We start from the raw sequence: 27,385 nt of genomic DNA, 5'->3' as shown, positions 1-27,385 counted from the left end.
AGTGAAAGGTAAAAAGCTGAAAGGTTTACATCCTCTTTTTTAAACATTATGTTATTCCATCCAAAAAACCAAATCCAGATTGAATATAATTTATGGCCCCCACGTGAGGAACAAACAAGATCCAAGCTGACAAGATGAGACATTTCACCCCATCCCGGGCTTGATCTGATGCTTCATCTTAGCCAAAACGCCAAGATGGCTTTGAAACATTGCAACATGGTGCAGACTAGCTCTAAGCTGTGGCCAGCCTGTGGTGTTTCACTTGCTCCCAATTGGTGATCAACCAATAAAGAGCACAATTAGTGATGCTCATTCTCTTGTTTTATTTCAATGAGGTTCAACAATGGAAAATTGATTGAGTCTTCAGCTGATATCAGACTGAGTGAACTCTCTGCCCAATCAATGTCATGCTCAACCTTCATCATTGAAGCTGACCGTGAGATCAACTAGAGTTCATTGAATTCAGTGTTAGCTGCTTTATATTTGAAGCTGAGCAGTCAGTCCACTTTGAGCATGAAAAGATCTGATACACATTGGACACAAGGTGCAGAAGGGGTGCAGGAATTGTAAATATTTCCCATTGGCCAGTGCACAGTGCATAGTAGCTGGCTCCTTTGCTGATGAGACTGCATTATATAGAATGATTTTGTGTGAGGTTCTCCCACGTCTTAAAGGCAATGTTTAAACTCATTGGTGAGACCTTCAGGGTGTCTTTTTGATTTGATTTATTATTGTCATATGTATTAGTATACAGTGAAAAGTATAGTTTTTTGCAGACTATACAGACAAAGCTTACTGTGCATAGCGAAGGAAAGGAGAGGGTGCACAATGTAGTGTTACGTTCATAAGTAGGATGTATAGAAAGATCAACTTAATATGAGGTAGGCCCATTCAAAAGTCTGATGGCAGCAGGGAAGAAGCTGTCCTTGAGCTGGTTGGTACGTGACCTTAGACTTTTGTATATTTTTCCTGATGGAAGGAGAGAATGTTCAGGGTGCGTGGGGTCTTTGATTATGCTGGCTGCTTTTCTGAGGCAGTGGGAAGTGTGGACAGAGTCAGTGGATGGGATGCTGGTTTGCATGATGGACTGGGCTTCGTTCATGACCCTTTGTAGTTTCTTGCGGTCTTGGACAGAGCAGGAGCCCAGACCAAGCTATGATATAACCAGAAAGAATGCTTTCTACTGTGCATCTATAAACGTTGTTGAAGGTCGTAGCAGACATGCCAAATTTCCTTAGCCTCCTGAGAAAGTCGAGGTGTTGGAGGGCTTTCTTAACAATAGCGTCGGCATGGAAGGACCAGGACAGGTTGTTGGTGATCTGGACACCTAGAAACCTGAAGCTCTCAACTATTTCCACTTTGTCCCTGTTAATGTCAACAGGGGCATGTCCTCCACTACACTTCCTGAAGTCGGTGACTATCTACTTCGTTTTGTTGACATTGAGGGAGAGATTATTGTTGTCGCACCATTTCACCAGATTTCTATCTTTCCTGTACTCCATCTCATCATTGTTTGAGATCTGACCCATTACAGTGGTGTCTTCAGAAAAATGTGAAAATCGAGTTGGAAGGGAATTTGGCCACACAGCCATAGGTGTATAAGGAGTATAGTAAGGGGCTGAGGACACAGCCTCGTGGGGCACCGGTGTTGAGGATGATCATGAAGGAGGTGTTGTCACTTATCCTTATTGATTGTGGTCTGTGGGTTAGAAAATCTAGGATCCAGTCGCAGAGGGAGATGCCGAGGCCCAGGCCACAGAGTTTGGAGATGAGTTTTATAGAAATAATGGTGCTGAAGGCTGAGCTATAGTCAATAAATAGGAGTCCGATATAGGTGTCTTTGTTATCCAGGTGTTCGAGGGTTGAGCGCAGGGCCAGGGAAATGGAGTCTGCTGTGGACCTGTTGCAGCGATAGGTGAACTGTAATGGATTCAGACAATCTGGAAGGCCGGAATTGATTCATGTCATGACTAATCTTTCGAAGCACTTCATAATGATGAATGTCAGAGCCACCAAATGATAGTCACTAAGGCATGCTGCCTGGCTTTTCTTTGATACAGGGATGCTTGTCGCCGCCTTGAAGCAGATAGGGACTTCAGATTGCTGTAAAGAGAGGTTAAAGATGTCTGAGAATACCTCCGCCAGCTGGTCCACGCAGGATCTGAGTGCTCGTCCAGGTACCCCATCCGGGCCAGTCACTTTCTGTAGGTTGACCTTCGAGAAAATTGCTCTGATGTCTGTGATGGTGACCTCAAGTACGAGTTTGGCCAAGGCTTCTGGGGTGGAGGGCGTGCTCTCGCTGACCTCTTGCTCAAAACGGGCATAGAATATGTTGAGCTCATTGGGGAGGGGTGAATTGGTGCCAACAATTCTACAAGCCTTCATCCTGTAGCCTGTTATGTCTTGCAGATCTTACCATAGTTGGTTGGAGTCCGTGTGGCTAGCCTGGGACTCTAGCTTGGTCTGATACTGACTCTAGCTTGGTCTAGTACTGGTGCATGTATGCTTCTTCTGGCCTCCATGTGAACTTTGTTCATTGTAGAAGAACGTTTTTGGTACCCACTCATCAGACTTTCTTCAGATCAAAAAATGTTGCAGTTCTGCTCTTGGCAGTTTTCCTGGAGCTGGCTTACAGCAAAAATCGACAGTACCGCAACCTTCTCTGGTAGGACGTCTTGTTTGAGATTGTGGCCAGAATTTTATCATCTCGCCAGCCCCAGAATCGGGGCGGGTGAGGCTCGCAGAACGGCATTCCCCATTGGCCTTGGGTGGGATCTGACAAGCCTCCGGCGGGCAAAGCGGCAAAATTCCAGCAGCAGTGTTAAGTGGTGTAGCAGGACTCTTAGAAATATCTTCCAAAGATTCCTTATGGTTGTTGTAAGCATAACAATTTTCCCCTCCTTTTGTAAAAGTCGACAATTGATGCATTTTTGAATTCCTGAGGAATGGCATCCTGGTTTTATAACTCGTACCCTGTCATCTCTGATGAATATGACTTTTGTGCAGATGTGACTTTTGGTAAAACAAGTGATTATATATTTACAAAAGCTGAATCCTGCAGATGCTGGAAAACTGAAATAAAAAGAGAAAATGCTGGAAATACTGAGGCAGTCAGATCTGGGAGCGAGTAATTGATCTAACATTTCAGGTTGATGACCTTTCATCAGAACTGGGAAAAGTTAGAAACATAATAAGTGAGTGCTTTTGGTTCTATATTTGTTTTTTTGTTGAAAGGCTAGAACAACTCATGGCGAAGCTACAAGTGGATTTAATCTACATTCCATTGATGAAAGGTATTTTTGTAGCCTCTATTGTTATACCAACAAATTGCTTAAATCTGGCAGTTTATTACTGCTGCTATGTTTGTTTTCACGCAACTTTTAGATACACAAACATAAAACAGGCAAAATTTAAGCTCCACCATGCAAAGAATTCAAAATAATTCATTGCTCAAATCAACTTTCCTCATGAAAAGGAATTAAAAAGTGTGGTGGGGTCAATTATCCCCATGTCATTGACATATTCAAACCAGCCAGCACATCCTATAGGTTGTTATCGTTCCTTTGCCTTGTTAGATGCAGACTGTGGTTATGGGTCAGTACTTTTATGCAGAACAGACATAGACTCATCAGTCTGACTCTAATCGAGAATGAATTCCAGGTTTAAAAAAAAATCTGAATTTATTTTTCCTACATGATTAGTGAATCCTTGCAGAAGAATCCAGTCCACGATGACATTGACCCTGAATAGAAGCGTATTTGGTTGTGAGTCTTTCCACTTTATAAGGATGAATCTATGAGCTGGCACGATAAGCAGATTTGTCCTCCGACATGAATTTCAGCTCAGCTGAGATCTCTCCCAGCTGTAGCAGGCAGTTCGCTGACGGAATGTCTGAGGCAGCCTCTTGCACAATTGGACAAAGTCCAGAATGACTTTCCAGAAAACTGATATCAGAGGGCAATCCCAAAGCATGTATATGTTAGAGTTTTCCAAAGAGCCATAGCTGGACCTGTGATCCATTCTTGTGGGGCAAAATCAGGTCTATATATTATTCCAAACTATACTTGTATGGTGTGGATAGATATTGCAGTTGAATTGTTCCCAGGCAAGAGCAACTCGTACCTCATTATCAAGTCTGGCCCCAATTCATTTTCCAATCTTTATTTCAATTAGTTAATGATTTATTATAATATAGCTTGAACGTTCTCTTTATTATTGTCCAAATTCCTGCAAGTTGTTCCAGTGATGGTTGTGCTTAACCCGTACAAACTCTTGGCTAGTGGGAAGTCACAATGTGTCCTTCCAATGTAAAACTTTCATAATCTTTCCTTTCCAAATCAGATTTGGCCCTTATTTAATCAAGTAAGTGCAAAATTGTGTTCTCATTAAGTCAGTTACAATTGAGATTCCAAAATCAGTTCTGTTTCCAATATTGGCTATTATATACGTTATTTAGAATTATGTTGACTTGTGTTAAGTAAACATTTGATCATGTTTGTTGGTGCAATTATCCTTTGTATAATATATCTTATTCTGTTAGGTTAAAAAATATCAAATTACAGTACATTAAGCATTATAAAGGTAGGGGTAAATGGGTGGTAGCACACCCAAGCCCAATTACAGCTTGCATTAATGTTTTGTCTTTTATTCTGATATCCCAAAGCACTTCATAGATAGGTAACTGAGCGCACATAAAATGGGTGCAATACATAAATAAAAGCTATTGTGGCTTTATGCTTGCCTGATCAAAGGGACAAGTTCTAAGGAGGGCCTTATGAAGGTGGGGATGCAGAGGCAATGTAGTTTAGGGAGGGAGTCCTAGGGCATTTCTCCTATTGCAGTACAATGCGAGAAGAGAAATATATTCGAGGAAAGGAGAGGGTTGCAGGATTGGAGGCAGTTTAAAGTGGGCTCAGAAGGATTTAAAAAGAGAGAGTTAGAATTTTAAATTTGAGGTGTTGGGGCTGGGTTTTTAGCCAGGGTAGAGAACTGGAAATGGAAGTTGGTTCCCGGTCCTGACCCATGTGCTTTCGGTTCCCCAGTTGCAGACCCTCCAACACTTAGAGATCAGCAATCCCACCAACCGAGGTGAGAGCTGGTGATCTGAGGAGGCAGACAGCAAAGGAAAAGTGGAGATATGATATTTTTAATCTTTAAGTGTCTGGCCATGATTCTGGAGAGGCAACCTTTCTAGGGGGCAGCCAGCAGCCACATTTGTGGCCTGGCAGCCATCATAGGAGGGAGGGGTGGAGGGGAAGGGCGATGGGTGTTGTCCCTCATAGAAATCCATGGAATGGGGCCATTATACGCCACTTACTTCAGAATAATTGGTCTCAATTGACTAACAATTGCTGGCGTTGAACTCCCTGCACTGAAACTGACTCGAAGTCTTGATGCCAGCGCCAAATTGGCATGGAGCTCATAGCACCAATATGTGTGTCTGCCCAGCTCCAATCCAGACCCCAAATCTTTTAATAACCTGGAGTCAATGTAGATTAAGAAGGACAGTGAAGGTAGATGAGTAGGACTAGATGGCATACAGAATTTGGGCACCACAGCTTTTAGATCACATGATGTTTACAGAAAGTGGTGATTGGAAGATGACCTGGAGAGTATTGGAATAATTAAGCCTGGAGGTGAGAAAGAGTGGGACTTTTCACCACCACACCCCCCCCCCCCCCTCTCCCCGGCCACACACACACACACACACACACACACTGGCAGGATCTTCTGGTCCTGCCGAAGTCAGAGGTGTTTTGTGTGGTTCACTGTCCTGCCACCGGAGAATGCACCGCATGTGGGGGTCATCTTCAGTGGGACTGGAAGATCCTACCAATGGGAAGAGCTGAAAAATCCCACCCATTATCTGTGGCAGATAGGCTGAGGTAGAGAATGATATGGAGCTGGAAGTTGGTTGATTGTTGGATGGGCAGGATATGTGGTCAGAGCTTGGCCTGTGGTTCATTAGGAAGTGAAAGTTGTTCGCCTTCTCATTCCGCCTGATAGAATGGTCAAGCGGAGAAATTAAGTCATTGAAATGAGTACTGGGTTTGTGGCAGATACTGAAAACAATGGCTGTGTTTCTCTCAAAGTTGAGGAGAAGAACATTTGCTCATCTAAGACTGGATCTTGGACAAATAACCTGACAACACACAATACATAATATATTCCTCCCCCCCCCTTATTGGAAATGTGGATTCAACAAAACATTTTCTGAATTAGGGTTCATCACACCTCAAAATGACACATTTATGCAATTGAGAAACGTCACACTTTGCCAGGCAGGTAAAATGTAGCACATATAAAGTGACATTTGGCCCTGATTGGCTGACACGTCGTACACATTGCAAAAGAATGCAGCAGCCAGTTGATCTCATATTCTCAGTGATAAGGCGTTGACGAAATGATTTGTGTGTCTGAGCAGAGGTATTGCTTCAACGCTCCATTGACTCGTGGCAGAGAATGAGAGAGGAAAAGGAAATATAAGTGAGAGACCGAGAAAGAGAAGAGTTTAAAAGAAGAGAGAAATGAAAAAAGGTACATCAATCTTTTTATTTCTGCTCTATGTGCTAAAGAATAACAAAGGAGCTTGCAAGCACAGGACAAAAAGGTCAGACGCAAGCAAAGTGCAAGTGCCTGCTTTTCTCTTGTAACATACTTGAGATCTGTATGTGTGTGAGATCATAATTGCCAACTGAAGTGTTACCTCTACGGCTGGCCATTGCTGTTCTCATGGTGGAAATAGATTCTGTTGCATTTTACGCCCCACCCCTCCATGTCCTCCAGTGTTTCATCTCCCCCCTCCCCCCCTCCAACTGGAGCTTAGGAGATTATCTGGTTAATATTTAAAAGTGGGTTTGGGGATTGGGGTGTGGTGGTGGGTGGGTTGGGGAGTGAGAATATTCTGCCAAGTTCAATTTGAAGCTTATGACCAATAGTGTTCATTGGCAACCAGATAAACCCCTTCCCTGTAAAGAGGGTGGGTTGGGTTGTCCTAACGCATATCAAATTGTCCTAGAAAAGTCCCAGGTTTCAGACCTTGAACATGCGTACATAAGCTCAAAGACCTCAAGTTCAGGTCATAGTTGGGCCAAATTGAAAAATTCCATGGAAATAGTTCCATCCAACTTCAACCTACCGCATGATTCACGAGGTGATAAGCATTTTAACCCACATGTTGCTCAAACCACTTAATTGATAGGCAAGGCAGCATATCACAGCAATCGAGCACTTCATAAACAGAAAGGATTAGCAATGCATAGGCTAATGACTTTTGAATTTAAAGATGAAACTCCTCTTTCAAAAGGGCATAAGAAGCTTGAGTTTGATGTGATTTGAACAAGTTAGTGGAGCAATATAAACAATTACTATGTCTGAACAACCAGAGCCTATGAGACTCCAGAAAATTGCACAGAATTTTTCTCAGCATTATATAAAGAAACCTTAAAATATATGCACATTTGTATTAAATGCCGTTGGGGATAAAATGCACAAAATAAACGTGTTACTTTTGCAAGATTGGTTGGATAAAAGAAACACTTGCATTCATATATTGCCTTTGATGAGACAGATAAATCAATGTATTTTAATACATGAGGGTGTGATAGGGTAGAATGCGGGAAATATAAAATGATAAGAGAGGTGATGTTGATGCATGGTTCAAGTTAATGCTAAAGGGACAAATAAAGGAACAGAAGTAGTGTCAGGAGAAACGCCAACAACAGATCCATGACCAGCATCTGCTGGTTGAGAAAATGGGAACAGTGGTTATGATCTGAAATTGCTGAAATCAAGGTTTGAGTCCAGGAGCTGCTAAGTGCCCAATCAAAAGTTGAAATGTAATTCCTCAGCTTCCATTGGACTTCTTGCAGCAGCATAGGAGGCCAAGGACAGAGAGGTCAAAATGGGAGTGGGGAAAGGTGACCGGGAGCTTAGACTATGTTTGTGGACTGAGTGGTCACACTATTAACATTTGATACACCCAATATAATGAATACTGTATCATGAATAAGTAAAAAGCTCTTTCATCTTGTGTCCCTGGAAGGTGAGAAAGAAGGAGGTAAAAAGGCAAGTGTTACATCTTCTGTGTTTGCTGGTGAAGATGGTATGGTAATGTAAGTGAAGCAATGTTGATCAAAGTATCTGGTGGGAGCAGTCCCTTCAGAAAAGGCAAAGGAAGGGAAGAGAAAACGTGTGCAGGAGTGGCATCATTCCATAGATGGTGGAAATAGTGGAGTGTGTTCCATTAACAAGCAAAACCCTATCATGGTTCTGGGACAAAAGGGAAGGGATGAGGACAAAAGTTCAAGAAATGAGCCTGTAATTTGAGATTTTTGCACAATTGTCTAACAATCATTTCAAATCTCTACAGTGCTGGTTGCTTCCTCAAGCTGGAAAGAATACATATTGTAATCTTGTAATTGAATTTCATGATTTTCTGATAACCTTGTTGGGAACCATTAACATCATGTAATCCAACCAAAAGCTGTAACCTTTTGGTACTGCTGAAGTAGAATATTCGTGAACTTTATAACGGAGGTTTTCTCTTATTGAAGTTGGGAAAACTGAGCAGGGTCATTGTACAAACAATGCACTTCACAATCCGCAGCCACATATTGAAACAGCTGGATCTGTCGGGAAATCAGGATAGTCTGAGATAGATTTCTGTTTGATCACAGAAGACGATATTCCATTTTAATCCTGGCCTTTAGCCAAACTTCATCTCCTTAATATAAAATTGTTCTAAACTGTAATAGTTTAGCCATGAACAAGACCCTTTCACTAAATGTTCTGAGCTATATGCCTGAGTGTTGTGAAGAAACTTCAGATACAATGGGAGTGATTTTCCGACCTCGCCATGCCTGGCGCTGCTCCTGGAAAATAACATGCCGGCCTAAAATTCGGTTTCGTGCCCAGCGCCAAACAGTTTGCAATCGTTCCGCTCCCTTTCTAATGATGCAAGCCGGACTGCACCCAGAAAGGGTAGGAGACCAATCAGCATATTTAAAGCAGCATTTAAATATGAATAGACAATTCAACGCCAGATTCTCCCAGATCCCTGGACCTTCCGACCATTGGGCATGGCGCAAGACCTGTGACAATCACTACTGGGCTTGAAGGGCATTGAAGTGCTCGGGTGGTCAGGGACATGGCTGGGCAGTGCCTATTTGGCACCCCAGCAATGCCAATTGGACACTGCCATTTTGCCAGGGGTAGTACCAAAGGGGTGGAGCCTGAGTTGGGGTGGGGCCTGAGTGGGGGCGGGACCTGAGTGAGGGCTAAGACAAGGAGCTATGAGGGGGTGGGGAGGTTTCTGGGATGGGGGTAGTCGTGCAGCCAGGGTTTTGTGCGGGTGGGGGGTTGTGCAGGGGGATCATGCAGGGGTGGAACATGAAGGGGACATGCCAGGGAGCCTGATTGGTGGGGGCATGTCAAGGGTCTTGATTGGTGGGGGGGGGGGTGGAGGTGGGTGGCATGCCAAGGTCACGAAGGGGGATCCATTGGGAGGGTACCAATGCCCTGATGTCGGAAGTCCATGTCAGGGAGGGGATTGGGAAACATGCCGCTGATGAGTGGGGGGTGATCCTGATCTCCATGGGAGGAGGGAGGGTGTCATCCAGTGAACTGTAAGATCGGAGTGCCCTTTCAAAACAGTGCCCGAAAACGTTGCAACTGGGCTCACTGGCATGTTTATGCCCTGCATCATCCAGAACCAGTGCGCAACATATCGCTGTCCCAAAAAAATGACTGAGTGTGGACGATTGCGGCCCAGAGTGTGCCTGACAGACCAGCTCGGTTCGGTTCGGTTTTCTTACCAGTATAGCACTTAGTTTTTTGGGGGGGGAATTTCTGCCCAATGTTTTTTCCTCATGCCCTATCTGAACACGGGTTGAGGAGCTGACGGAAGTTGCTACAGGAAGGACTGGTGATATTATCCCTCCATGTCAAATCTATCATTGCATCCAATTTGAGCTACACAGCTTGATCGAAACATCCACAGATGTCAGCCTCCTAATTAAAAATTAACACTGATGTATTCCTCGGAAATAATGTGTAAAATGACCTCACCCACTCTTGCAATTACGTTATTTGTGGAATAATGAACAAAAATGGCAGATGTTAGGATTAGGGACAAAGAGCTGGCCAAGGTTCTGACCTCCTGTTCAGCTTTGTTTGATTCTCTTCTGTTGACTAAACTCCTTGACCGAACTTTGCCATCTAGCTTCTGGCAAAAAATCCAGCTTTAATGGCCAACTTGTCATTGCAGCCAAGAACAGAAAGCACCACGCAATTGTACATGCGTGCCATGGTAATATTTTAGTGACAGTATTACGCAATGTGTCATGGTCACAGTGTCAGGAGTTTGGCAGAAAAAGTAGGAGAAGCTCTCGGACACCTTTTACACAAAGGTACATGTCCATGAGTAACTTTTGAAAGAAAGACCATTGGCCAGAATGTTATGCTCCCCCATCAGTGGGTTTTAAGGCTGTCAGGAGAGCACGTCAAATTGAAGGGATGTGATTTCCTCTGGTTTCCCACCCATCCTGACCACACAACGATTTTCCTTGGACAATAAGCTCAACCTTGCCCCAATTGAGGTCCTTAAGTGGTCAATAAATTCCCGCCCAAGCTTTAATTTTTAGGCTGATGGGAGGATTGAACTTCTGTGGGGGAAGCTCAAAAAAGAACAGAGTAACATCTCGGGTAAGAAGGATTGGGCGTTCCATCAGAAGCACCGTTCTGAAGTTGGGCAAGCACCCCACCTCCCTTAATATTCAGTGGCCTCTGGAGTTCCCTGCCCCCACCCTCCCCCATCCCCACCAAGCCTCTCCCTCAAACCACATTTGTGCACATGCTTCCTCCCCCCCACCAGGCCTTTGCTATCCTCCCCACCCTGAGACCTCTTAAACTTATCTGAGCCTCTAATGCCCAGATGTAGGGTCCAACATCCTCCTGCAATAATTCTTCTCACAGCAGCGCTGTCGCTGTGAGGGCTGAAAGTCTCTCCTGCAACCACTTAACATGCATCTGAGTATGAAATGGCTGTGGGGCACTCAGAGTCAGTTGGGATGTGTTCCCGGCCAATTCTCTGAATGGTGGGAAGCAAGACCCCACCATCCAATAAATCCAGGCCCTCATGGGACAATGTAGAGCATTGTTTTATCCTTTCCAAAGACTATAATCAAAGAAAAGAATGAATGGAGCAACAGAACCCTGAGGAAAAGGCAGACTGGAGTGATGAAACAATGTACCACTGGAATGATGACTGGCTAAGTGAAGGTGTTGCCATATGGGATGAATGCCAAGCCTGGGGGTGAAGAACAGAGTTCAGCAATATAGTTTGTTGGCAGGAGGTGACAGTCAGAGTAAATGCTGCACATTGTAACTCCAGAACCTGGAACCAATGCAGAAGAAAATGCCACACCTGAAGAAGACTGCCAAGAAAGATAGTAACAACGAGCTTTGAGTTAGCACCATGAACACAGTAAAATATTCCAAATCTCTTCACAGGAGTGGTATCAAATGAAATTTTATATCAACCCAAATGAAGTGACAACAGGACAGGTGAACAGATGCTTGATCAAGGAAATAGATCTTAAGCCGCATCTTAAAATCAGAGACAGAGGTAGAGAGGCAGAAATATCTAGAGAGGAAATTCCAGGGCTTAGAGCAGCTGCCAATGGTGAAGTGATGAACATTGGAGATGTGCAAGAGGCCAGAAATAACTCAACACCACCTCTGGGTAGATGGCCCAAGTATGCATATCACAACATGTTGCTGATTAGCCTGTTATAGACATGCCACTGATCCATGCCAAACCTTTGTACAATATTATAGCTTTTCGTGGCTTATTATGCATGGCTATATTTCAGCAAGGGGCCTTGTAACCTACAACAGTTACATTCACATCCTCAAAGATTTTCACATTTAAAACCATTAAAACCAATTAGGTGAAATGCCATCAAGATATTGGTACACTGAGATGGCCCCATCAATGAATTTTATTTTGCCACAGTGCTGATAACTGAGGTTAAACAGTTAAGTCAGATTTATGAAACTAGAGTCGAGAACACTGCAAGGGAATATTATTATGTTATTCAAGACACTTCAATGTATCAAAACTTTAAACTCCAAAAAACTATTTACAATTACCCTGAGAATAAATACAATGGAGCATGGGTGGACGCTCCAAAGAGGTGAAGTGAGTGAACAGATAAGGATAATAAATATTTCATGTTAATTATACAAGGAAGCAATTTGGGATTAGCGCCATCAGTAATTTTATGAGAGGACAGGATTAACATTTGGGTTAGAATATCAATTGAATGATAAAATTAGTGAATGGTGTGTTCTGCTTTTCAACTTTGGGTTCAGCCAGACGAGCAGAACATAAGTATTTTTCAGTGCTGTTGATACTAATCTTCTAGTGGTAACAGGCTAGTGGACATGTGACTAATGCACTAACTGCTGTTGACAGTTCCAACTCTTGTGGGCAGAATATCATAATCAATTGGCCCTGGGATGATGTTCAGAAGTAAAGATTTCACTGTGCTTAGGAAAGGGAATATAGAGGGTTGGGCATGTATTTTTTGCTGTGATCTCACACAGCATGGAATACTTATGCTGCCTACTAACTATTATGGGTCAGGTACTTGGTCAGAGCTATCCACACCATTCATTGGCTGCATGATTGTGTTGGGGGAGCCAGACATTGGGCATCACAGATGCAAATTGAAGGCAGCCAGAGGACATGCACACTGGCTATAGACAACAGGGAAAACTTGTATGCGGAAAAATGGTTCCAAGATCTACTGATCGCATCCAAAAGTTCCTTGATGCTGTGCTGTAGGTCCTGATTTTGGCAGTGGGCTTGAGGAAGGAGATCTTCTTTCTTCCATGGAGCCTCACTCTTCATGTCCTCCAACCAACAACACAACTGACAATGCATAGTGGTTGTGGAAGAGGTCAATGCTGGGAATTTAGCTGCAAGGAAATGGCTTGCAATGCTGTAAAAAGGTCAATGAACTTACCAGCATTGCGAAGAAAGCCCACTGTTTATACTCCCATCATTTTCAGTATCGCTATTCAGAATATTTTCTGTATCGTTGAAGCTGAATTCCAAACATTGACCTTGTAAACGAAGAAACGGCGGACAAGCAAAGCCCGAGGTCCCTAGATCAAGAAGGAGTTGAAAAATGAGGTGAAGCAATGAAAGGGAGGCACAAATGACATATCAGTGTGATAAAACAAGGAAGAATCGGGCTATATATAAAAAGTACAGAGGAGAAGTGTAAAAGGAAAGGAAGGCAAAGAACCACTGTGAGAGCAGTTTGGTAGCCAATATAGAAGGGCATCCAAAGCCTTTCAGTGGCATATAAATGCTAAAAGGGTTAGCAGAGGAATGATGGGGACAGGTTAGAGCCCAAAGGCCTAACCAATGACACCCACATCCCATAAAATGAAAAGAAAAATGGAAATCCATTGGACATGTATTTTTTGCTGTGATCTCACACAGCATGTAATATTTATGCTGCCTACTATTATGGGTCAGGCACTTGGTCAGAGTTAGCCACACCATTCATTGGCTGCATGATTGTGTTGGGGGAGCCAGATATTGGGCATCACAGATGCAAATTGAAGGCAGCCAGAGGACATGCACACTGGCTGAGGTATTAAGTGAGCCCTTTGCATCAGTTTACCAAGAAAGGTAGCTTTTCCAAAACCATGGTCAACATGGAAGTTGTTGGGATACTGAATCAGATAAAAACGATAAAGGGGAAGTACTAAAGTCACCTGTTTGGGTTGGGTACATCCTAAGTTGCTGAGGGGAAACAAATGTAGAAATTGCAAAGTTGCTGACCACACACATCCCATCTTGCTCAGATCTCAGAGAATTGCAAATGTAACACCATTGTTCAAATAAGGGGAGAATACAGGCAAGTCAGCTTAACATAGATGGTGGAGAAACATTAAGGAGCAATAATCTGGGAGAAAAGTAAAAGCCACTTGGACAATCATGAACTAATAAAAGAAAACCAGTACGGGTTTAGGGGAAAATTGTGTTTAACTGACTGGATTGAGCTTCTGGATGCGGCAACAGTGAAGGTAAATGAGAGTAGTGCAGTCAATGTCGAGATATGAACTTACAAAAGGCCTTTGATAAACTATTACATATTGGGTTTTCTTTTAGCAAAATTGAAAATAAAATGGGTAGTAACAGAAGAAAGCAAAATTGGCTAAGTAATATAAAGCAGAGTGCTGTGGTGAATGGCTAATTATCAGACTGGAGGAAGTGTACAGTGATGTTCCCCAGGATTCAGCACTAGAACCACAGCCAAACTGTGTAACAGTGAGGTTTGGAGGTACACGGCACAATTCTGAAATCTGCAGATGATATGAATCTTGAAAATGTAGTAAACAGTAAGAAAAATAGTCCTAGATTTTTCTATAAGACAAAGATGGGCTGATGGAATGAAAGGAAACAATTAGGCTCAATGGTGCAATTTTAAAAGTGTGACTGTATAAATCTTTGAATCTAGCAAGACAGTTTTTTTTTAAATTCAGGATTCGGGTATTGCTGGCTAGGCAGCATTTATTGCCCATCCCTAGTTGCCCTTGAGAATGTGGTGGTGAGCTGCCTTCTTGAAACACTGCATTCCCTGAGATATAGGTACACCCACGGTGCTGTTAGGGAGCAAATTCTAGTGTTTTGCCTCAGCGAAAGTGAAGAAACTGTTATATATTTCCAAGCCAGGATGGTGAGTGATTTGGAAGGGAATCTCCAGGTGCTGGTGTTCCCAGGTATCAGCTGCCCTTGTCCTTCTAGATGGTAGTGGTCATGGGTTTGGAAGATGCTGCCAAAGGGTCCTTCATACATCTTGTAGATGGTACACACGGCTGCCAGTGTTCATCAGTGGTGGAGAGATTAAATGTTTGTGGAAGGGGCAGTAAACAAGTGGGTTGATTTGTCCTGGATAGTGTCAAGTTTCTTGAGTGTTGTTGGAGCTGCACTCATCCAGGCAAGGGGAGAATATTCCATCACATTCCTGACTTGCGCCTTGTAGATGGTGAACAGGTTTTGGGGAGTCAGGAGGTGAGTTACTCACCTCAGGATTCCTAGCCTTTGACCAGATCTTATATCCATAGTATTTATATGACTAGTCCAGTTCAGTTTCTGTTCAATGGTAACCCCCAGAATGTTCAAAGTGGGGGATTCAGTGATGGTAATACCATTGAATGTCAAAGGGTAATGTTAGATCCTCTCTTGTTGGAGATGGTCATTGCCTGGCACTTGTGTTACTTGCCCCTTGTCAACCCAAGCCTGGATATTGTCCAGATCATGCTGCATTTGGATATGGAGTGCTTCAGTATCTGAAGAGTCATGAATGATGCTGAACATTGCGCAGTTACCAGTGAACATCCCCACTTCTGACATTATGCTCGAAGGAAAGTCATTGATGAAGCAGCTGATGATGTTTGGCCCTGAGGAGCTCCTGCAGTGATGTCCTGGAACTGATATGATAGACCTCCAACAACTACAACCATCTTTCTATGTGGCAGGTATTACACAAACCAGTGGAGGGTTTTCCCCAGATTCCCATTGACTCCAGTTTTGCTAGAGCTCGTAGATGCCATACTTATGTTGCTGCCTTGATATCAAGGGCAGTCACTCTCACCTCACCTCTGGAGGCTTGCTTTGTTTTCAGTGTTTGATCCAAGGCTGTAATGAGGTCAGGAGCTGAGTGACCCTGGCAGAATCCCAACTGAGCATCCATGAGCAGGTTATTGCTGAGTAAGTTCCGCTTGACAGCACTGTTGATGACTTCTTCCATCACCTTACTGATGATCGAGAGTAAACTGATGGGAGATAATTGACTGGGTTGGAATTGTCCTGTTTCTCATGTACAGGACATACTTGGGCAATTTTCCACTTTGCTGGGTAGATGCCAGTGTTGTAGCTGTATGGGAACAGATTAGCTAGGGGCGTAGCAAGTTCTGGAACACAAGTCTTCAGTACTATCACCAGAATATTGTCAGGGCCCATAGACATTGCAGATTCCAATGCCTTCAGCAATTTAGAGTCATAGAGGTTTACAGCATGGAAACAGGCCCTTCGGCCCAACTAGTCCATGCCCCCCCGCCTTTTTTTTAAAAAACCCCTAAGCTAATCCCAATTTCCCGCACTTGGCCCATATCCCATCATACCCATGTAACTATCTAAATGCTTTTTAAAAGATAAAATTGTACCCACCTCTACTACTACCTCTGGCTCTTTGTTCCAGACACTCACCACCCTCTGTGTGAAATAATTGCCCCTCTGGACACTTTTGTATCTCTTCCCCCCTCACCTTAAACCTATGCCCTCTAGTTTTAGACTCCCCTACCTTTGGGAAAAGATACTGATATCTATCTTGTCTATGCACCTCATTATTTTGTAGACCTATATAAGGTCACCCCTCAGCCTTCTACGCTCCAGAGAAAAAAGTCCCAGTCTATTCAGCCTCTCCTTATAACTCAATCCATCAAGTCCCGGTAGCATCCTAGTAAATATTTTCTGCACTCTTTCTAGTTTAATAATATCTTTTCTATAATAGGGTGCCTAGAATTGCACACAGTATTCCAAGTGTGGCCTTACCAATGTCTTGTACAACTTCAACAAGACGCCCCAACTCCTGAATTCAATGTTCTGACCGATGAAACCAAGCATGCCGAATGCCTTCTTCACCACTCTGTCCACCTGTGACTCCACTTTCAAGGAACTATGAACCTGTAGCCCTAGATCTCTTTGTTCTGTAACTCTCCCCAATGCCCTACCATTAACTGAGTAAGTCCTGCCCTGGTTCAATCTACCAAAATGCATTACCTCGCATTTGTCTAAACTAAACTCCATCTGCCATTCGTCAGCCCACTGGCCCAATTGATCAAGATCCCACTGCAATTGGAGATAACCTTCCTCACTGTCCACCATGCCATGAATCTTGGTGTCATCTGCAAACTTACTAACCATGCCCCCTATATTCTCATCCAAATCATTATTATAAATGACAAATAACAGTGGGCCCAGCACTGATCCCTGACGCACACCACTGGTCACAGTCCTCCAGTTTGAAAAACAACTCTCTACAACTACCCTCTGGCTTCTGTCAAGAAGCCAATTTTGTATCCATTTAGATACCTCACCCTGGATCCCGTGAGATTTAACTTTATGCAACAACCTACCATGCGGTACCTTGTCAAAGGCCTTGCTAAAGTCCATGTAGACAACATCAACTCCACTGCCCTCATCTACCTTCTTGGTTACCCCTTCAAAAAACTCAATTAAATTTGTGAGACATGATTTTCCACTCACAAAGCCATGCAGACTGTCAATAATTAGTACTTGCGTCTCTAAATGCCTGTAGATCCTGTCTCTCAAAATACCTTGCAACAATTTACCCACCACAGATGTGAGGCTAACTGGCCTGTAGTTCCCAGGTTTTTCCCTGCAGCCCTTTTTAAACAAAGGCACAACATTTGCCACTCTCCACTCTTCAGGCACCTCACCCGTGACTATCGATGATTCAAATATCTCGGCTAGGGGACCTGCAATTTCCTCCCTAGCCTCCCACAATGTCCTGGGATATACCTCATCAGGTCCCGCAGATTTATCTACCTTGATGAGCTTTAAGACTTCCAGCACCACCTCCTCTGTAATATGTACACTCCTCAAGACATCAATATTTAATTCTCCAAGTTCCCTAACATCCATGCTTTTCTCAACAGTAAATACTGATGAGAAATATTCATTTAGGATCTCACCCATCTTTGATATTTGTTAATATCACATGGAGTGAATCAAATTGGCTGAAGACTGACATCTGTGATGCAGTATTTGGGGTTCTGGGGTTTATAATTAGAGGCAAAAAGCACAAACATCACTATGCTAAAACTTAAATAAATCATTTGTTAGGCGCCAGTTGGACAATAGTTCCAATTCTGGGCACCATGCTTTGTGAAGGAAGTTAATGCTTTGAAGAAGGTACAGAAGAGATTTATGAGAATTGCTTGAGGGATAAGGAATTACAACTATGTGGGTAGGCTAGAGAAACTTGGATATTTTCCTTAGAGCAAGGAAGTATTTAAAATAATGCAGGGTTTAGGTAGATTAAATAAAAGAAAAATGGCCGAAAGGTCAACAATCATTAGGTTTCGAGGGCAATTGGCAAAATAACTCGTGGTGATATGAGGAAAACATTTCAGGAAACAAGTGCTTAATGTTTCTGTGCTCTGTTCTCAAATAGAGCCATAGGAATTTTGGCACAATCCCAGGTTCACGGCCTTGGCTCTATGAGAGAGGAACCTATGCCGTTTCCCAAATTGAGAATATGTCTGGTCTCCTGCCACCCCACTCTGCCAATACCCTTGATGATGCCATGCATCCCGTAGGGCAGACTGCGCTGATCCCACATCAAGATGATGTTGTTTGCGGCGCTGAAGGGCCAGAGTTGAAAAACAGTTTTAAGGACGCAGAGGTTGATCATCAGGCTGAAATGATGAACCAGCAACTCACCTGGAAGTACTGCATGACCCCTATAAATAGCGCTGGGAAAGGTTTATTTCTTGCCTGTTAGAACCATAAGTTGCTGGATAGGTTTAGCATGGAGCCCATTGTAATAAATCACAGGAGACTCACTGTGGCTCAAAGTAACAAAGAATTTATTGCCAATGATGAATAGTTATCTGAACTGCAGGGATTGTATGGCTTTACAAAGAACAAAGAACAATACAGCACAGGAACAGGCCCTTTGGCCCTCCAAGCCTGCGCCGCTCCCTGGTCCAAAAGAGACCATTCTTTTGTATCCCTCCATTCCCACTCCGTTCATGTGGCTATCTAGATAAGTCTTAAACGCTCCCAGTGTGTCCGCCTCCACCACCTTGCCCGGCAGCGCATTCCAGGCCCCCATCACCCTCTGTGTAAAATACGTCCTTCTGATATCCGTGTTAAACCTCACCCCGCCCCCCCCCCCCCCCCCCCCCTCCACTACCTTGAGCCTATGATCCCTCGTGAACGTCACCACCGACCTGGGAAAAAGCTTCCCACCGTTCACCCTATCTATGCCTTTCATAATTTTATACACCTCTATTAGGTCACCCCTCATCCTCCGTCTTTCCAGTAAGAACAACCCCAGTTTACCCAATCTCTCCTCATTACTAAGCCCTTCCATACTAGGCAACATCCTGGTAAACCTCCTCTGCACTCTCTCTAAAGCCTCCACGTCCTTCTGGTAGTGTGGCGACCAGAACTGGGCGCAGTATTCCAAATGCGGCCGAACCAACGTTCTATACAACTGCAACATCAGACCCCAACTTGTATACTCTATGCCACGTCCTATAAAGGCAAGCATGCCATATGCCTTATTCACTACCTTCTCCACCTGTGACGTCACCTTCAAGGATCTGTGGATTTGCACACCCAGGTCCCTCTGCATATCTACACCCTTTATGGTTCTGCCATTTATCATATAGCTCCCCCCTACGTTAGTTCTACCAAAATGCATCACTTCGCATTTATCTGGATTGAACTCCATCTGCCATTTCTTTGCCCAAATTTCCAGCCGATCTATATCCTCCTGTAGCCTCTGACAATGTTCCTCACTATCTGCAAGTCCAGCCATTTTCGTGTCATCTGCAAACTTACTGATCACCCCAGTTACACCTTCTTCCAGATCGTTTATATAAATCACAAACAGCAGCTTTACAACAAAGATTCAGGCATAATTAACTATGTGAGTATATAACACTCCTCCCCAACCCGGAATACACACCCGTGCACCTGATTGGCTCAGTTTCTCACCTCAACACTCCTAAAGGCCAGCCTGATCATGTGACCTTCAGGGAACACTCCTTAAAGACACCACATTACCACAGCCATCAGGCACTGAGATATGGCAAAATTGAAAAAGCGTGTTCCAATAACATTGGTGAATAGTGACCCTTATTTACTCAAGTTATTCATTGCTTGAAATAGTTCCAGAAGGCTCCCTGGATACCTATGGTGATCGAATATGTCATGTGATACACTTCTACATCGAAATACCTGGAATGAGCGGGTTGTCTAATGAGGATAGGTTGGACGGACTGGGCTTGTTTCCTCTGGAGTTTAGAAGAGTGAGGGGTGACTTGATTTAAGTGTATAAGATCTTGAATGGTCTTGACAAGGTGGAAGCGGAAAGGATGTTTCCTCTTGTGGGTGAGCCCAGAACTAGGTAACACTGCTTTAAAATTAAGGGTTGCCCTTTTAGTGCAGAGATGTGGAGAATTGTTTTCTCTCAGAGGGCTGTGCAACTTTGGAACTTTATGCCTAAGTTGGTGGAGGTGGTATCATTGCATACTTTTAATTCAGAGCTTTGGTTTACAAGCTGAAAGTAACATTACTAGGAATGCATTTTATACTTTCTGCCCCCTCCTTCAAATGTCTGTATAGCTACATTATATATCGGTGGAAAACTTTTTATAAAGTATTTTGATAGGGTAGATAGGGAGAGCTGCTTCCACTGACAGGATGGTCAGTAACCAAAGGGCACATATTTAAGATAATTGGCAAAAGAAGCAAGGACAAAGTATTTTTTAGCACAATTATAACCTAAAATACACTGTCTGGAAGTGACAGAAGCAGATTCAATATTAATTTTGAAAATATAACAGCATAAATACTTGAAAAAGAAACAGGGCTATGGAGAAAGAGCAGGGGAATGGGACTAATTGGATAGCCCTTTCAGAAAGACAGCACTAGCACGATGGGCCAAATGTCCTACTTCTGTGTTTTTACGATTTAATGATTTTTCTTTACTGGAAAAATCTTGAAATTTGACCAAGTATTTATCAAGTAAATGTGCTTCCAGCTTTCTTGTGTACAGCACTAAAATTAGCTCCTCAAATGGACCTCGAACCAAATAACTGAGTCCCATCTGTGCTATCACGGGTTTTGCCTTTTATGCACTAAAACTAACCTACAAGTTGCACAATTTGGGAGAATCTGGGCAAGTTCCAGAACTCGTGCACCTGAAATGTTTAAACAACTCTCCAAAAAGCTGAAAGTTTCGTTGTTCCTGGGTGACATCAAAGTGGATGAACTTTCAAATCAAATAAGAGAAGACTACACCCATTAAATATTTACATTCTTAGAAAAAGTTCAGAAATATTTGTCTGATTTAACCATTTGAACTGAGAGAAGCAGCACTGCTCTTAATAGGAATGGTTAAAGGGTATAAGGTTCACAGGAAATGGTAGCTTTAAGAAAATAAAAAAGAAAGTGTTGTAATTGTCATTTTAAAATCCAATATCAGGAATTAGAATTTTGTCATAATACATGCAGTTCAAAGGGTAAATCCATAAATTCGGCACCAACATTCTGAGATTTACCAAGAAGTTTACAAGTTTCTTATCATCAACTACAACCACTTGTATTTAAATAGCTCCTTGAATAGAATAAACTTCACAGCAGCGTTCTCAAAGAAAAGTTGACACTGCCACTTAAAGCATTTGTAGGACAGATGGCCAAAATGCATGACAATGCTTGTTTTAAGGAACACCTTAAATTAGGAGAGAGAGGGGCAAAGAGGCAGAGTAGGTTTTAGGGAGAATTCTAGAGCTTCGGGCCCAGAAAGCTGAAGTAAAGCTGCCAGTACGTTATCAAGAAATTCAAATCTTCACGAGGCCGAACCCATAAGATCCCGTCTCCTCATCAGTTCATTAAACAATGGAAAGGCATTCGACAAAGGCAGCCAGAGCCAGTAACCATAAATAAAGGTGAAGATGTGTTTGGTTTTAATGTCAGGGGCTGTCTAGAAAGTCACATTTCTCGTCCATAACCTCGCATTTGATTTCTTTCTAGTCCTTTTTGCTGAAGCAGTGCAATGAAAATTGGGCATTACAGTCAAGTTTTTTTTTTTAACTTCCTTTTTCTGAAGCATGCCCAAGACAAGGTATATGAGCATAGAATTAAATACAGAGTGAAAATCCTTTTACTCCACACCATCAAAATGACCCAACTCCAAATTGCAGATGCCCCCATTCAGCACGAGGGTAACATTTTCTGTTTCTCATTGCTAGCCTCTGTGTGTTAATTTAGTGCTGTATTAAGGGAGGTTTTGTGCTCTGGGCCCAGGCCCATGTACACCTCGGCTGAAACTGTATGAACGTATAGGCTGTGGACCAGGGAGACTTTCACCCATTGATCTGGGCTAGATTTACACCTCGGATTCACAACAGTCCACTGTACCACCCAATCACTCTTGCAACTTTCATTTAATAAACAGTATGCTTTTCAAATATCTAATTCACAGCACCTAGTCATTTTCTTCACCTTTTCCATTAAATAAGAACTAATTTCAATGAGCTCACTTTCTGCTTGCTAAGAAAGACAATTAATTGCACGTACGAGGTTTTAAATAGTTGCTTGTCTCTTGACATTAATGGTGAACTGCTTGTTACTGCGAAAATTGGAAATCTCAAATGAAGCTTTATCCAGGCCCCTTATGTCCACTGATTAAAGAATATCATGAGTTCCCTGCTTGCTAATGGTTTCACCATATGCTGTTGGAAAAGTTTTATAGCTTTAAAGCTCAAGTTTAAGAACACAACAGAGTAACTAAGTCAATCTATCTCATTCTGTCACGCGGGTCCTGTTTCAGCACTTGTATTGAGAATTCCTCATTTTTCTTATCCCACTCCCGTATGCCTCTTTAACGTCAGTAATTAGGAATTGATCTAATTCATCTTTAAATGTGAATTGAATCACTCTGCTTAGGTATTGACCTATTTTGTGAGGGAACTGCAAGCGATTGTGATGAAAAATGTATTGAATCATCACATAAAACAAAAGGAGATGAAAAGGGATAACCAGCATGATTCAGCTATCTTGTTGTCATAGAAATCATAGAAATCATAGAATCATAGAAACCCTACAGTGCAGAAGGAGGCCATTCGGCCCATCGAGTCTGCACCGACCACAATCCCACCCAGGCCCTACCCCTACATATTTTACCCGCTAATCCCTCTAACCTATGCATCCCAGGACTCTAAGGGGCAATTTTTTTAACCTAGCCAATCAACCTAACCCGCACATCTTTGGACGCATGTCTTATGTTTTGCAATTGCTGATTTGAGACTGGATAGTTAATTTATGTTGAACCTCAACCATTCTGCACAATGAAGTTTCATTTCAGTAGTATATGGAAGGAAGACAGGCAATTGCAGGGAACAGTACAAATCATTGTGCTCTGCTGCTATTTTCCCATTCACCTTTGGTATTGCTCGTCTGGATCAGAGGACCAGTCAAAGTCTTAAGTGTGACTGCTAAAATGTTCGGGGTATGGGGGGATCATATGATGCATAAAGGAAGTTCCTGCCTTGCACAAAACTTTTAAGATATAATACATTTTACACTTTCATCTTTACTAATATATTAAAAGACTTTCATTTCTGTTTGCTGTATACTTTCTAATACCTTTTCCAAAATTGTCCTTCCCAGTGTGACCTTAAAATTTGCTTTCTCAAAACTTGATATGTCCATTTAATAACCTCCTGCTCCTTCATACTAAGTACTTGTCATGCATTATGCTGTGCTCAAGGCATGCTTGTCTGTGCCGATCTTTCAATATATCCCTCCTTCACCACAATATCATCTGTTTTTCCTTAATCCAATTAATATTTACCATCCACTAAATAATCCATGGGACTTTCTTTCAAGGGGAACTCTTGATTATTTTTAAAAAATTATATTTAACAACCTTTGAGGAATTCGAGTGCTCCATACTACTTGTTAGCACTACACAGTGTTATCAGTACATCAACACAATTGTTCCTCACTTATTTCCTTTAACCCAGCTAACTTTTTACCAAATAATATAGGGTAAGAATCCATTGTATGTAATAACATTTTACCCCTGTTCGGTTTCAGAGTATGACCTCATTAAAATATATTAAAAAGAGGAAATCAGTAACAAAGTGTTTACACATATCACCCAGAGGAATTCGTATCCCATTATCTGTAGCATACAGCAGCTAAATATTTGGAACACATAAAAATCACGATATTTCTCTGTACATTGATATTTGATGTATCTTGCATATTGTTGTTTAACTCTTACTTGAAAGCTTTGAAAAGCTCGATCAGTCTTCCCTAAAACTCTAATAGTAGTTATAGTAATTCAGTAACATCAATAGCTTTACAAGCAAAAAAAGCTTCCCCATGAACAGACAAAAACTTCTCTGCCATACAGCTGCCCTTCTAGGTTCCTTTGTTTCTAAAATTCATTGTTAAACTTACTCACTTTCAAAGCCTCCTTTTGTTAGCTAATTCATTTTCCGTACGTGGAATCTTTTTTTAGAAGAAACACCCTTCTGAGATTCACCTTCTCCCCCTCAGCACAGATAATTAATTCTGCTTCTAGAACAGCAGCGTCTGGAGCAGTGCAGCATTTGCTCACACAGTATAGTGCAGTGTGCGTCCCACTATACTGCAACCTCTGGAAAGGCTCTTTGGAAGACTATTAGAATTACTGGGAGGGAGCTGCCCAGCCTTGAAGACATTTTTTTGCACAGCCAATTGCTGCGTACCTTCACATAAAGCAAAACCAAACCCTGAACTTCGGTTGCATTTCCTGCCTCCTGGGGAATAAGGAAAAGAGAAAGGACTATAGGAAATGCTTGGTAAGTTACTTTACCTAAAACCACTTTTCATACATTAAATGAACAGAACTTGGAATGAGAGCGAATACGTCTCCTGCTGTTAAAAAAGTAGGTATAGTGAATTATGAAGGGAGAAGAAAATCTTAAAGAGTACACAAATGGGTAAAAGAAGCTGGGAGAATGATAGCAGTGAAAACTTTGAAAGCAGAAACAGCTGATGTGAAGACAGAGTAAATAGGGATGCACTGAAAGAGGATAGGGACATAATTGTTCTACTGAAGAGTAAAAAATGAAGGGTCCCTTCAAACAGTCAAATCCTATGGGCTTCTGCAAGGCCCCAGAAGTGACGGCCTCGAGCAAAGACACTAGAAATGGGTCCAGCAAACAGCCAGCAGTGATGATTTTAAACAAAGAACTAAAAGTAATGGACACCGGACACATCTGTGGGGGAGCACTTCAGCAGTCACGGGCATTCAGCCTTGGATCTTCAGGTAAGCGTTCTCCAAGGCGGCCTTCACGACACACGACAGCGCAGAGTCGCTGAGCAGAAACTGATAGCCAAGTTCCGCACACATGAGGACGGCCTAAACCAGGATGTTGGATTTATGTCACATTATCAGTAATCCCCACAGCTTGCCTCCTGGACTTGCAGAATTTCACTAGCTGTTCTGTCTGGAGACAATACACATCTCTTTAACCTGTGTTGAATGCTCCCTCCACCCACATTGTCTGTACATATAAGAACTGGCTGGCTGTAGAGATTTGCATTCTAATCAGTATTCTGTAATTTGATTTCTGTGTCTGTTTGCACTGTTTGAGAACAGATATCCACTCCATCTAACGAAGGAGCTGTGCTCCGAAAGCTTATGGTATTTGCTACCAAATAAACCTGTTGGACTTTAACCTGGTGTTGTGAGACTTCTTACTGTGCTTACCCCAGTCCAACGCCGGCATCTCCACACCGGACACAAGCCAGGGAAAGGCCTCTGGTTCAACATTTAGTGAGAAAAGATTATCAACTTTACATTATTACTAAGCCAGTGAGAAAATATAGGTTAAGAGAAATTTTCTTTTGCAGAAAATTGTTGGAGCATGGAATGTTTTGCTGTTGATTAGTTCAGGCAGAGGCCATAGCATCCCTTACAAAAAAAAAGGATAAGTATCTCAAAGAGTGAAGCCTACAGAATTATGGAGAGAGCGCAAGGATTATTTTTGGATTACTCAGCAAAAACCTGACACAGAGCTGCCATCCTTTTGTGCTTTTGACCTCTACAATAGTATTTTGGGCACCTCACCATTTGCCTTTATGGGTGTCCAAAAATGATTTCACAGGACTTAGCAAAGTGGTTGAGTTATTTTGAGAGCTTGGCTAAACCTGTGTTATATTCCTAGAGATGAAAGCCTCAATATTTCTGTCAACATTAAGCTGAATGCCAATGGCAAATGTGAGAGAGTTAGCCTGCCAGTCACAGGAGTATATGGTCTGGCATTTCACTTACCACCCACCTTTTCCTGGCCCTTTCAAAATTTCTGTGAGTTGCATCAGTGTGAAAGCACTCTTGACCTAAAATTGCAAGAGGGCCATCAACCCTGCACACTGACATTTAACAGAGAAGAAACACACATCGTAGCAACCACAAATTGAATGCACTCAGCCCACTCACACAAATAAGCCTGGTTGGTAAACGATATGGCGAGGAAGTTGGAGTCACTCAGAGGTTGGTTCAATTTGTATGTTTGGGTACACACTCTTTATTTGACATGCACTTCAAGAGGAGGGAAGGTCTGCCCATTGTTTCAAGTGGCATACCGTCAAATCCTACCGATCTGTTAAACATGTCAGGCACAGTTGGATAGTAAGAGCAATATAAAATATGCCCACAAAGGCTGAGGGAATTGGTGAGAGGCACCTCCTTCAGAATGAGTTTAAATAACATAAGAACATAAGAAATAGGAGCAGGAGTAGGCCATCTAACATTGACGTGTTTGACCAGTAGCCAAGGTCCTTCTTCTTTGCATATCAGGAACCTTCCAAGCCAGCAAAGCAGATGTTTCCAGTTCCATCCCACTTGCTGTTCACAGATTGATCAAGGAAGTCACAGGTGCATTCGCGAACAAGGACAACAAATTTCACCAGTGACCAAGAGCGCAGAGTCTGAAGAAAACAAAATGCTACACATCTCCTGCCTCTTCCCGTGTACAAGAAAGTCCTCAACTTTGCCCATTTTCTCTGTCTAAAACACTGCCTTTATGATCTGAAAGATATCCTATTAATTCAATATGCATTTGAATTGTGGAGGCCAAAGCCAACTTTCCCTGGAGGGACAAACAATGTTTGCAGATTTTGGTAAAATGTGAATGTGCACTTTATTTTAAGAGGATATACAATTCCCTAAGGTAATACAACCTCCTAGCTCAGCTTGAACCTACTGCTCTTAAAGGCATCAGCTTAAATTTCCAGATAAGCTTTTGCTAAAGGATAAATGACTATATATGAATGAAAGAATCGTACATCACAGAAAGAGGCCACTGAGCCAATTGTGGCTCTATGGCAAACGATCCAATTAGGACAACACCCTCATTCTTTCCCCATAGCCTTGCAAACTTTTCCTTTTAAATTCTGAAACCATTGAAAATATTAACACTGTTCCTACAGCTGTCTCTTACATTTTCAGACATGATATAAGAAAACTACTGTAACATCCACCTTCTC

At 42.5% G+C, this 27,385-nt stretch overlaps 1 long non-coding RNA gene across 1 annotated transcript in view; it reads right to left on the bottom strand.

Annotated features, from left to right (window-relative positions):
• LOC144499152 (uncharacterized) overlaps positions 1-24,483 on the bottom strand; it is a 140,858-nt gene extending 116,375 nt beyond the window's left edge. The window contains exon 1 of the long non-coding RNA XR_013498787.1: positions 24,315-24,483. This is a non-coding gene — a long non-coding RNA (uncharacterized LOC144499152). The remainder of the gene's footprint in view (positions 1-24,314) is intronic.
• Positions 24,484-27,385: the final 2,902 nt, after the last annotated feature.

This window comes from Mustelus asterias, chromosome 9 (genome assembly GCF_964213995.1).
Source record: "Mustelus asterias chromosome 9, sMusAst1.hap1.1, whole genome shotgun sequence".
Lineage (NCBI taxonomy): Eukaryota > Metazoa > Chordata > Chondrichthyes > Carcharhiniformes > Triakidae > Mustelus > Mustelus asterias.
The sequence above is the reverse complement of the archived record's forward strand: the minus strand, read 5'-3'. Positions and strand labels throughout refer to the sequence as shown.